Source organism: Castor canadensis, chromosome 9 (assembly GCF_047511655.1).
Source record: "Castor canadensis chromosome 9, mCasCan1.hap1v2, whole genome shotgun sequence".
Lineage (NCBI taxonomy): Eukaryota > Metazoa > Chordata > Mammalia > Rodentia > Castoridae > Castor > Castor canadensis.
Window position 1 is genome coordinate 151,071,479 of NC_133394.1, and position 13,017 is coordinate 151,084,495.

Genomic DNA, 13,017 nt, shown 5'->3' on the forward strand with positions numbered 1-13,017 from the left:
GCTTCCCAGTTCCCCTCCTAGGAGACAACCAATTTGGTACAACCATTTATTGGTTTAACCTTACAGATAGTGTAAATGTTTGAACGTAAATGTAAAACTTTCCCCAACTTTTTCTTTAAACAAAGGCGGTAGTGCACTGTGTAACCTGTTAATGTCTTTTTTTCACCCTCACCCGAAAATACAGCTTGAAAGTCTTTCCTTATCTAAATGTCCAAGTCTGCATTTTAGGACTGCATAGTATTCATTGTACATGTACTTACATGCACCAGAGTTTGAAAAGCATCCTAAATTCTTCCCAGTAACTCCTTAAGTTTCTGTCTTCCTTACAGTTCTTGTCAATTGCAGCACAGCCCCAATTCCCAATTGGCCCAGTTCCTGAAGTCTGTCCCGGCTTGCTAGCAATGGAAGCACTCTTACGTGGCTGTATAACATTGAGTTGCCTCTGGCTGGGGTGCCCTAACTTTACTACAGACCCGTATGTCCAATGATCCTCTTACCTTTCTGGCTGCAGATGTCAGGTAATGGACAGCTGTGTGCAGAAAGGCCTATTGCAGTTCTTCAACAGGTTCTCAATTTTGCAGAGGCCACCTCATGCTAGGGCCTGTCTGTGGTATTGGAGTGTGTGTATTAGGTGTCAGAAGAACGCATGCGGGCTTTCTTCTCACCTAACCTGGAAGGTCAGGAAAGGCATCCCAGAGGAGTGTAGCAGAAGCTCTGATGAGAGATGGAGGCAGCATCCAGTGAGTGTCCCAACGCGCTGGCCCCATGCTTGCTCAGAATCAGACCGAGGAGACCACGAAGAACTACAAAGGCTTCTGCATCTGGGTGTTTGATCAGTTGAGATGACACCTTGGAAGAAAGCAGGCTTGATTCTAAGGGACGTCAGGAAAGAACAGCAACAGCACTGGGAGGAGTGTTAACAAATGTCTGACCACTGAAGAGTTCTGAACCTTACTGAAGATAAAACTGGGCGCCAGGCTGCCACAGAACACAGGGCTGGAAGAGAGGAAACCCAGCCTCCCCTCCTGCTCGCGGTGAGCATGGGTTAACAGGTTTGTCTGTGACTTCTAGAACTACAGCTTCCTGGAATGGAGTATTGTAGGTTCGTAACTGCTATTCACACAAATTCCAATCCTGTAACTGGAGGCACACAGGATTACACTTCCTGGCCCTTTTGCGTTTAAGTAGGACCATGTGACCAGTTCTGGCCAATGAACTGCAAAGGAAAGTGACACTTGCTGTAATCAAGCTAGAACCTCCAGGTGACCCTGCCAGAGTGCCCGCTCATCTGGCACAAGGACTAGCAACACTGGATGTGGTGGTTGGTCATCAGCTGTACCGTTTTGGTTAGCATCATTCCCTGCCAATGTACAGTGGACATGTAGCACAAAGGGGGAAAACCAGTACTTCAAAGCTGAGATCTGAGGATTGTGCGATAATGAACATAATATAGACTAAGGTGACCAATACAGAAGCTTTTCTCCTTTCCTGCTTCTTCAGAAAAGGCCTTCTTTCTGACTGAGAGCTATGTCTTCACTCATCTCATCCTTAAAACCAGCTCAGAGGCATTGTCCAGTAAGCCATCTCCTGTCCCATCACTTTCTCCTGCCCTCTAATAACTCCAAGGCAGTGAAGCCCAAATTCAAATCCCTGCCCTGCCATGCTGCCCTATCCAGAGAGGAGATAAATATGGAGTGTCGTGGGTTTCCACCTTTCTTCCAGAGAAAGGTAGGATTTGTTATCATGGTTAACACTGGAGTGAGGTAGACCCACTAAAGCCATCAGGGCTTGTTTCAGTCACTGCCCCCAGTATGTTAGAATAATGCCCTGTAGCTCCAATTCCTTCCTCCTTTTCAAACTCTAACCCATAGTTCACAAAATCCATCAAGCTAGTCTCCAACTCATCGATACTCCTTGCCTCAACATTTCCTTACCAACCCCAACAGCTGAAATTAGACTGTCCCAGGCCCTTGCTGATGATGGTCCCTAGCAGCACTCAGCTGTAGGACAACTAGGCTCATCAGGGCAGTTTTTGCTAGAGAGAAGTGAAGAAAGAAGAAAGTGGGTGTGGGGGATAGAAGTTGGAGTTTTGGCAAGGACAAATTTCAGTAATGGATCGTGCACTACAAATAGGTGAGTGGGGAAATGAGAGCATGGAGAAAGTAGCTGTTGAAGTGAATTGAGAGGTCAGGGAGATTTAAGAAAATTCATTAATGACTTTAGTGGGAATGTCATCTTCTGGGAGACGGATGTGGTCAAAGAGAATTGTGGAGATGACACAGGTTTGAGGTGATCACGAGCCCCAAGTGAGCCTTGGGGTGAGTGACCAGGGTTGTAGAGGAGTTTCTGGGGTATGAGGAAGGCAGGTGTGGGGCTGGGGTCTGAATGAGCTTGGAACTGGGTAACGGCAGGACTCGGCCTAGGGCTAGGTGCCAGCTGCAGTGGATGATGGGAAGGGGCAGGGGAGACTGAAAGGTGGCAGGTGAGGAGAGGAAGAGGACAGTCAGTGGTCATCAAGTACTCCAAGGAGCGCCACTTTGCATGAGAGCAGGGACGGAGTGTGGAACTCCAGCTCCCAAACGCCCCATGAAGGACGTGGGGAAATGAGTGGCTTTCCCTCTGCAGGCATGGGGAGGGGGAGTGTCACTATTCTCTGGGGACCCCTTCGGGTGAAGGTGGGTTGGAAAGCAGGCGCTTCTGGAAGAAAGTCAGGTTCCTGCTGGCAGCGGCTCATCAGATCCATAGACAAGAGTGGGCTTGGGGGAGGGGAAGAATGGAGAGCAATTGCAAACTTGGCCAAAGAATAGCACCACAGGCTGAGCTCTACTTGGTCATCAATGGGAGAGACAGCAGCAACTCGAGTGTAAATTTAATACTGCATTGAGCCCCTTTGAGAGTGATGGACATGGGCTTGGCATTACCACTATGGAAGAGCCAGAGGTGTGGCAGCCCGAGGTTGTCACTCAACCAAGCTTCCTGTAGTAGCTTGCATGAAAGAGATCTGACACTCCCTGCAGTGTCACTTCTGGCCTCACAGAATTGAGGGAATAACCAGAGATTGCTTAGGGATTAGTATAATTAATTTGGTAGTCAATTCTGAGTCAGAAGAGAATTCTAAAGTAGGACAGAGTAGGGCATGCTGAGAAGAAAAAGTTGGTAAAGTGCCAGGTGCCACACAAAACCCAGGAGGAAGATGAAACAGCTATGCCCAGCAGTCAAGGAATTGGGACATCTTGGTGACCAAGATTTGACCTCTCCCTCAAAATCACTAGAGATAAATAACGATGAGCATAGGAAGAATTCGTGTGCCAATATGAGTGCTCCATCAATAGGAAAACAGACATACAACACTGCAAATAGGGGCTGGGGTGGTGCTCAAGTGGTAGAGCACTTGCCTAGCAAGTACAAGCCCCAAATTCAATCCCCAGTACTACCAAAAAAAAAAAAAAAAAAAAAGACTGGAAATAGGCTGGTGGCATGGCTCAAGTGATAGAATGCCTGCCTAGCAAGCGTGGGACACTGAACTCAAACCCTAGTACTGCCAAAAAAAAATTAAAAACTGCAAATAGAAGAGCTAACATCCATAGAAACAGACTTAATCCAGGAGACAAAAGAAAACTTTAGAGGTGTGCTCAGTATCCAGAGAGATAGCAGAGGAAGTCAGAAACTTAAAAAATTACCATGTAGGTATCTTAGAAATTAAAATTTCAATAGAGGATCTGAATAGTGCAATGGGCATACTCAAATATTGAACATTCTAGAAAATAAAATAGCAGAATTTTATAAGGTACAATAGCAGTCACCAAGCAGATGATCAGTAAAGAAAGGCTAAAAGGATAGATTCAGAAGCTCCAACATCCAGTTGATAGGATTTCCAGAAATAGATAACAAAGAGAACATAAGTAAGGAAGTCATTGAAGAAAACTTTCCAGAGCTAAAGGATTTAAGACTTGAGATCGTAGTATAATTGGTGAAAATAGGCTTACACATCTTGGTGAAGTTTGGAATACTAGTGATAATCAGAAAACCATAAAGGCTTTTAGAGAAAAGCAATAACCTACAGAGGAACGGATTCAAGTTGATAGCAGACTTACCGTTGGGTACCTTGGATGCTAGAAGCCAATATAACATCTACAAGGCTGTCCATCTAAAATCCTGTGTCCAACCAAATTGGCATTTGATTATGAGGGCAAAACAACAGGATTTTTTTGAAATTGAAGGATCTGGGAAATTCATTTCTTGTGTACCCTCTTTAGAGATTTACGGGAGGGGAATGGAGGCATGACTCAAAGACTACCTGCTTTGCAAGCATGAAGCCCACAGTTCAAACTCGACCTACAAAAACAAAACAAACAAAAGAATTACTGGAGAATATACTTTAGCAATCTAGGGTGCTTTCTTCCCACAAAAACACACATCCAAAAATCAACAAGTAAAATTGGAAAATGAAACATCACATCTCTGCTCAGAAGGATATACAGCTAGCAGTTTTATTTGGGGATGAGGAGAAGGGAATATTATCACATACAAGCTGGTCATGTTAAAGGGTATATTTAAAATTTTAAATGATAATCATCCTAGCTTGCAGAGGAGTAAGCGTTCTATAGTACTGAGGGGAGGGAGGAATCTTGTATTTTACTACAGATGAGAAAAATAATAGGGAAAGGAGAGCAAGATGAGTTAGAACAAGAAACATTGCAAAGGCTGAATGCATCAGGAGAAGGAAGTTTCATAAATTTTATCATTTATCATGATGTGAATCTTTACGTTAAAACTTTTTCCTTTGGAAAGAATCCCCAGTACCTCAAAAGGAAGAGAAATAAGGAAGGAAGGGGGAAAAAGAATTGCCCCAAACACAGCCCCACAAAACAGCACAGCACTATTGCCGCCATTCTGAAGAGCAGAAGCACAGGTAGGCTTACTGGGTTTCTCCACTTGGGTCTCAGGCCAAAATCAAGGTGTTAGCTGGCTAGCAGGAGGCCGCAGGAAGAAACTGAGTGCCGGATCCTTCAGGTGGCTGGCAGAATCCATTTAGTCCCTTGTGGCTGTAGGACTGAGGTGCCGGTTCTCTTGCTGGTGTCAGCTGGGGACCACTTTGGCTCCTAGAGGCCACACTCTTGTCCCAGGCTGGACACCTGCATCTCAGGACCAGCAGTGGTTTATCAAACCCTTCTCGGGTTTGTTCCAAATCTCTCTCTCTCTCTCTCTCTCTCTCTCTCTCTCTCTCTCTCTCTCTCTCTCTCTCTCTCGTTTGCTGGATGAAACAGGCTTATTTTCCATAAGACCCCTAAGTTTAACGACATACTCCCTTTACTTTACTCATGGTTACAAAACTCAGCATTGGTAATCAGAAGTTCCAGGGGGCCATGGCAGCCAGCCTCGTGCAGCTGTCACCTCATGTGCCCAGTCTCCGGGACAGCCGTGATGTCAGGGTCTGAATCCCTCCGGATTCCGGGGATCCCGGCGCTTCCTGTGCGGAGAAGTCGCCTGCGCCTCGGTGTCGCGGCCTCCGCCCGCCCACGCGACCCCAGCGACGAGGGGACGAGCGCCATCGCGCCTGCTGCTCGGGCTGCCAGGGGGCCGGCGGGGTGGGGGTTGGACAGTGTGGGACGAACACTGGAAGCGTGGACGCCCTGAGCTCTTTTCGGGCCACACGACGTGCCGACGCGCCGGGCGTGGGCCGGTTTAATCCAGGCTCTGGCTTCAGAATTCACCGCGTGACGACTTTCCTCACTTGGGTGGTACTTGAGGTTGGCCACTGGTGGACTTTGGTCATTTGGGAAGGAGGCCTGGCTGCCTAGATAGGTGGAAACCATCTTCTCAGTCTGTCTGCACGTCCCCTGTTTTCCCTTCTGGGTTTTTGCCACAGTAAACTCTTAAATTCCCAGTGCCATCCTGTGGGAAGAAGACTTCATTCTTAAATTTTCAGGGGCGGTGCTTTATTGACCGTGTCCTCAATTTGGAAAAGGCAGCTTTTAATTAAGCGTTCCTACATAAAAGAATATGGCCCAGCACGTAAGCTGCTCCGTGGTCATAGTTGTGTGGGAATCAGCTTAGGTGGGGTCTTTTCTGTGAAAGGATTTACTCAGTAACCACCACTGTTACAAATGTCAGTCTCACTAACTCGCTTCCCATACAGTGCCTTCACGGACTGCTTAATGTGACAAAAGTTTCTATTAAGAACGAAGGGTTGTCATCCTCAGCGGGGCAAGAATTCTGTTAGATGCCCTGGTTCCAGAGCTGATAACCTAAACAGTTATTGCTTCTCTGAACTTTTAAGCCCCTCCCGATGTCCTCTTTCCAATTAGCCAACCATGCAGACCGTGAGTCCAAAACCTGCCCGATCCAAGGGAGGGGCAGCATTGCACTAGAGACAAAACCCCAGTGGACTCCTGGCAGGGTGTGCTTGCTCTTTGTCTGTGGTGTGCCCTTCTGCAGAAGTATATTTTGCCTTGCCTGTTGACTTCTGAATTGCGGTGTCTCTCTCTTGTGACACCCAATATCTTAAAGATATTTCTAACATTTGTTACTGTGATTTCATTGTACTTTTAAAGTTTGGAAGTTCTCCAACCACAGCTATGGTGTGACTACTTGGCTAAAACTGGGAAGACCCAGATGCTTCCTAGGTGTGGAGAGAGGTACTTTGTGAATTCAGGGGCTCAGATCAAGAGAGGAAAGCTGTTTTTTGTTTGTGTGTTTTGTTTTCCAAAAATGTAATTTTCTGGGCACGTTAACTGGGCACACACCATGTCATCTGTCTGGTGGGTAACTGGGAATGGGGACAAGTTGTACTACATGTATTGCTGACTTTAAGAAATAGCTCTGCTACAATACAGTGGTGCCTTCCAGAGTCCTGTTGTGCTGGGGAAGGAAGTGTGGGCTGGCCACAGTGGGCCTTGCTGATGGTCAGAAGGCTCTGTCCAGGCTTGGTCCTTGGACCAGACTTCACAGGGTTGAGCTCCAGCCTTTGCCTGAAGAACAAATACTGGTTTTAGAGTGTTCATGCAAATGATCACAGCCCTTGATTTAGCCAGGAAAGGTGAGGAGAATCAGTTGTTTTTTTCAGAAGGAAATGTCTTTGCCAAAGGCAGAGGAGAGAGAGCAAATCTCAGGGCAGGACGGGGCCTCCTGAAAACTGGGCTAGCCTAGCTTCAGATACCTGACATTCAGAGCTCGATGTTTAAGAAAGCCTTTCCAGACTCTGTGACAGGCTCCAGGATCTCTCGGAGACAGTTCTGTCATTGTGTTGCAGTGTCTGTGGATGCTGAGGCTACAGCAGGGGACAGAATGCTTGTTATGACCCAGTCTGATACTCATGAGATGCTTAGATCAGTGCCTGATCTAAGCACTGATCAGTAAATAAATAAACAAACAAATAACTCCTGGGTGAGGGAAGCAGAAAAAGGTTGTATCTGAGTGATAGTTTCTAAGGAAAGAACAGAACGGGGCAGTGGAAGATGAGGTGCTGTTTTATATAGCATGGTCAGGTGACATGTCTGATGTGACATTTGAGTGAAGGCAGATGTGTGGAACATACACAGGGTATCTAGGTAAACGAATATTCCAGGCAGGGGGACCAACCAGGGTCAGCATGAGACCCAACTGGTAAGAGAGAGGGTGGGGATGTCCACGTCAGCAGAAGCAGTCTCTGTACTGCTGGTGGCATGGGAAGGTCCAGGGTTTGCACAGAGTGACAGCAGCCAGGGAGGCTTAGGCTGCTGCTCTGAGACCTGGGGGGCAATGATGAGGGCCCGGGCTCCCTCGGGGAGCAGCAAAGCAGGTGCCTTGGGCAGGGATAAGTGCAGCCTGTACTGGGAAGGTAGTGCTGAGGCCCCGGTGTGGGCAGGAGCCTGTTCTGTGAGGATTCCGAGGCTCATGGCCTGAAGCAGGAATTTGCAGTGGCTGTAACATTCATCAAACAGAATGCCACTTTTGAAAATTAAAGGTGGCTTTATAAATAATTAGTCTGGGCCAGGAGCCTATAATCCTAGCTACTTGGGAGGCTGAGATTGGGAGGGTCTCAGTTCAAGGCCAGCCTGGACAAATAGTTCACTAGATTCCCATTTCCAAAATAACCAGAACAAAATGGACTGGAGGTGTGACTCAACCAGTAGGGTGCCTGTTTTGCAAGCAGGAAGCCCTAAGTACAAACCCCAGTCCCCCCAAAATAATGATAATAATAATAATAATAATTAGTTTAAAGACAGGGACACCCTGTTTGTGTTTGGTGGGGACAGAGAGAGAAAGCTTTCAGACCAGGTGTCTTGCTCTGGGCCAGAAGCATGAGCACAGCTAACCCAATAGCCTCCCAGCCAGAGGGGATAGAGAAGAAACAGGCTGGGGGTACAGATGGCCCGAAGAGCCCAAAGAGCGGGCAGACATGTAGCATGACGAGGTGTGCAGAGGACCTGGAGGCAGTGGTAGGGCGGGGTCATAATTGTGCAGGTCTCAGCATGTCTTAGGGTGGGGGGCTGAACTTGACCAAGTGCCCTCCTGTCCTACTTCTCTATCTAGACCCTGTGTGCTGGCTCTGAGGTGTCCCTGCAGGTGCTGGAGAGTCCCTGGTGCCTTATGTGAATTTCGGAATGGTGGAAATGCATCTTAATTTTTCAAGTGAAATACCAAGCGGTCAAAGAAGCCAAGCCCCACGGCTGCATCTGGTTCTGCCTAGCCCCTAGAGCAGCACTATTCCAAGCCAAACCGAACCTGGACTGGACGCTGCAGTGTTGTTGGATGGGGCCAAGGCGCTTAGGGTAAGGATGGGCTGAAAGCCTTGAAGAAGTAGCATGGCGGAGAGCTGTGGGAAGACTGGAGCAGGCCACAGCACTAGTGTTGGTGGAGAGGCCAGGATGGAAAGTTGGAGGGAAACGGTCATCTGCCCTGCCCCCCTGGTGGGCATGCCTTGCTGGTTCTTCAGGTGGCGCCACCTGGACTACAGTTGGCCCCTTCAGTCCCCTGTGCCAAGTCCACGACTCCCTCTTCACTCCATGAAACTCAAAGGGGCCAGCTTCCACTGGAGTCAGTCAGCTAAGCTTCCCCCATTTCTCTGATGCCTACAACCAGAGGTATGCCAGAGCTGACCTTCCACTTCCAGAACATTCCAATCCCAGCCCACATGCCTCCCCACCCCCCTTCTCTCCCTGAACAAAAGCTCTGAACTGTTGAGTGCTCAGCTTTCCTCCCCCCTCACAGCTAGTCCCAAAGTTCAGTCCATCCCAAGTGGACCAGGCTTGTCACCCACCCCTCCACAGCCCTTCTTCTCTCAGGTTCTGCATCAGATCATAGTGGGTTAATGAATGGTGGTCCATGGGCCCTTTCCCCAGGACGTCCTGGAGACAGCATCCTGAAAAAGAGGTAGAGTTGTTTTGTCCCCTACAGCTGTACCCACACCCAGCCCCATGCAGCCCTCTGTGGACAGTGGAGAGCTCACTGCAAGCCCTGAGGGTCACCCAGCAGGCACAGTCCTGGGCCCAGGGTCATGTCACCTGTCAGTGGAGCTTGCAGAGGCTGACTTTGCTGTGTCTCTCCTCTTCCCACCAAGGGAAGCTCTTGATGTGGCTACATCCCCTGCCCCAGGATCAGAATGCAGGCAGAGGAGGGACTCAGGTCCTTTCAGTGCCCGTCTGGAGGGTACATAGCTGCACTCCCCGAGGAGGAATGTTCTATGTGCTACTGAGACCCTGAAGGCCCATGCAGCCCACCCTCACCCCACACTCCCCCTTTCCCAAGACAGTGACGGGAGGGGATGCTTCAGCCCACCCCCCAAGACGCCTCAGTGCTGGGAGCAGAAGAGGAGAGCACTAGATAAAAGCATGCTGGCTAAGTCCGGTGTGATGACCGCTCCTATGACCTCGGCCACTCAGGAGGTGGAAGCAGGAGGACCTCAAGTTCAAGGCCAGCATGGTCCACATAGCAAGACCCCGGTTCAATAAACAAAATAAAAGCAAAAGTGCTGGGTGGGGCCAAGGGTAGAACACTCACCTAGCGTTTGCAAGGCCCTGGGTTCAATTCCCAGAGTATCGAAAGCAAAAAAAATTTGGCTCCCCAGGACCTTGCAGTCCCGCGGAGGGCAGGGCCCTGGGCAGCTTTCTTTTCACAGGCTGGTTCTGGCCTTGGGACACGTGGGAGTAGGAGAAGGGCTGCTTTCTGTATCTCTGAGTCTGGGAGAAGACCAGACTTTTCGGAATCTCACTCTCCCATCCATAAAATAGGTGACAGTCCTGTCTGTGCTCCTCCCAATCCAGCAAGAGAGCTGACTGACGGAAGAAAATGTTGCTCTAGGAGTCAGGTGGCAAATGGCACAAGGTCTCTGTCACGGCTCCTCAGCCTCAGAAGTCCCTTAACACAGTTCACCCCGGAGGTGGAGGAGCGGAGAAAGCAACACACGGTCTCACTACCTGTAGGGGAACCATCTCTCAGTGCAGGGAGGCGCCAGGCGTGGGAAAACGCACTGCACACTGACCCCAGAAGAGACACTCCTGTGCCAGTTGGAGGGAGATAGGACGCTCAGCGGGGCGGCCTGTGGCTGGAGCTCTAGAGGGGAGCCGTGGGACGATGGACACGGTGGTAGCTGGTTTTAAATAAACCTTCGCTCTGTACACCTGAGGGAACATTCTTGCTGTGAAGCTATTATCAAATTCAAGTTCGGAAGCTCGGCCGCACCAACAGCAGTGCCCGAGAGACGAGGCCTGGGAAGAAGAAAGGCTTCATTCAGTCGCTGAAGAGTGGAGAAGAGGGGGCTTTGCTCACAAGCCAGCTTCTCCTCCCAGGGGCTGAGGGACTGCGGGTGCAGCACAGGGATAGCGAGGGCTCGTGGAGGGGAGGAACACGCGTGTCTTTTCTGGGAGTAAGCGGAGATCTTGCAGGAACTCAGGTGCCACCTCTTTCCCTCGGGTCTGGTGTTTCTGGTCACGGTGGCTGGGAGGTGTCTTTAGCCTTGAATGGGGAGGACAGACTAGCAAGTCTAGGTCAAGGGAGCCCTGTGTTGTATTTCTGAACAAAACACTTCCAAGTGATCAATGGGTCTACATGCAGAGCTACTCAGCCTACTCAGGCTCTGACCCAAAGGTCAAGGCAGCAAAGGGACAGACCCAACATGAAGGCAGAGATGCCAGCCTTCTCATCCCACTCGTCACCATGGCATCTGCAGGCTCAAGTGAGGACACAGTGTCGTCAGCAGAAGCGACCTTCACATCCCTGAAGGGTAACCCAGGGAATAACCCACGTGGGAGAGGAGTTATGGGGAAGAAGCTGGAAGGCTCTTTAGGGTTTTGCTCAGTGACAAAGACATTTCATTCCTTCTCACCTAGAGTGCCAAGATTCTGGCCCTCGCCTTGGCTGCCCCCCAGCCCTGGGCTGGAGGTCACTCCTGGCTTGTGTTTGTGGAGCTCTAGGAACTGGTGGGGCAGTGCTGTGGGGTCAGGGCCAGTGAAGGGGGAGGCCACCACCAAGGAGTCCAGGAAAGGAAACTGAACACCTCACTGGTGCTGGAGTGGAAACTTGTTTATAAGACTTGGGTGAAACACAACGTGCCAGCAGTGGGACGCAGTTCCCAGGAGCCTGGAGAGGAAGAACGTGTGCGAGTGTTTGCTGCCACACGGTGTGGGTACCTAGGAGCCAGGGTGACCACTATTCTGAAGGCACACTAGCAGCTGCCCACCGCGCTGCTGGCGTGAGACAGGGCCGGGATTTTCCATTTCATCGTGGCTTCTGCTCTGATTCCCAAACCCACTTAGGAGACGTTTATTTGTTAATGCTAACAGAAGTTATTTGGGTAGGAAGAAGGGAGCCAGGTGGCTTTTGCTCTTTACACTTCCCAGTATTTAACAACTTAATAAAAGTAACATAAAAAATTTCAATAAAGATTAAAGGTGAAATGTAGAACAGTCTTCAAAGCATTCAGTCCCACTGGGTAGTCCCATTTCTGCGGTCTGTTGAAAGAAGGTGCTCAGCAGTGGAGGGGCGCCTTCTGCTACCCCCAGAAACCAAATGGCCACCCAGTTGTTGTCCAGGTGGGTGACGATCACAGCAGCTGAGGACAGATGTCCTGTGTACCTGATTCACGGTCTTCACAACTGCCCCACAGTGGGTGCCAGGGGTCCCTTCAGGGATCATTGCCATCTTCGGTGAGGGCCTAAGGAAATCTCCTTTTAAAGCTAGGGACTTTCCCCTCAGGGCTTTCTTATGCAGGTCCTTGACTTCAGTTTCAGTATAAGAGTTCCTGTGGTGTGCAGTGGCTACAGACAGCAGCCTCCTCGGTGCATGCAGCCCGTGGCTTGCCCTAAGGGACCTTGGAGACAGCTTTCCAGTGTGTTCAAGTCTCTGATCTCACACTATCCCCAATCTAGGCTCTAGACAGGTATGCGGGGTACCTTTGGGAAGCCCCAGGGCACAGTGGCCAGGGTTCACACAGGCCAGGTAATCATGTCCATCCACACCAAGCTGCAGAATAAGGAACATGTGATTGAGGCCCTGTGCAGGGCCAAGTTCAAGTTCCCTGGCTGCCAGAGATCCACATCTCAAAGAAGAGGGGCTTAAGTTATGGAAACAGCCAAGATGCCCCACCACTGACGAATGGATTAAGAAAATGTGGTATCTATACACAATGGAATTTTATGCAGCCATGAAGAAGAACAAAATGTTATCATTCGCTGGTAAATGGATGGAATTGGAGAACATCATTCTGAGTGAGGTTAGCCTGGCCCAAAAGACCAAAAATCGTATGTTCTCCCTCATATGTGGACATTAGATCAAGGGCAAACACAACAAGGGGATTGGACTTTGAGCACATGATAAAAGCGAGAGCACACAAGGGAGGGGTGAGGATAGGTAAGACACCTAAAAAATTAGCTAGCATTTGTTGCCCTTAACGCAGAGAAACTAAAGCAGATACCTTAAAAGCAACTGAGGCCAATAGGAAAAGGGGACCAGGAACTAGAGAAAAGGTGAGATCAAAAAGAATTAACCTAGAAGGTAACACCCACGCACAGGAAATCAATGTGAGTCAACTCCCTGTAT

At 49.4% G+C, this 13,017-nt stretch overlaps 1 pseudogene; it reads left to right on the forward strand.

Annotated features, from left to right (window-relative positions):
- The first annotated feature begins 12,183 nt into the window (after positions 1–12,183).
- On the forward strand, positions 12,184–12,302 carry LOC141411225 (small nucleolar RNA SNORA70; annotated as a pseudogene).
- Positions 12,303–13,017: the final 715 nt, after the last annotated feature.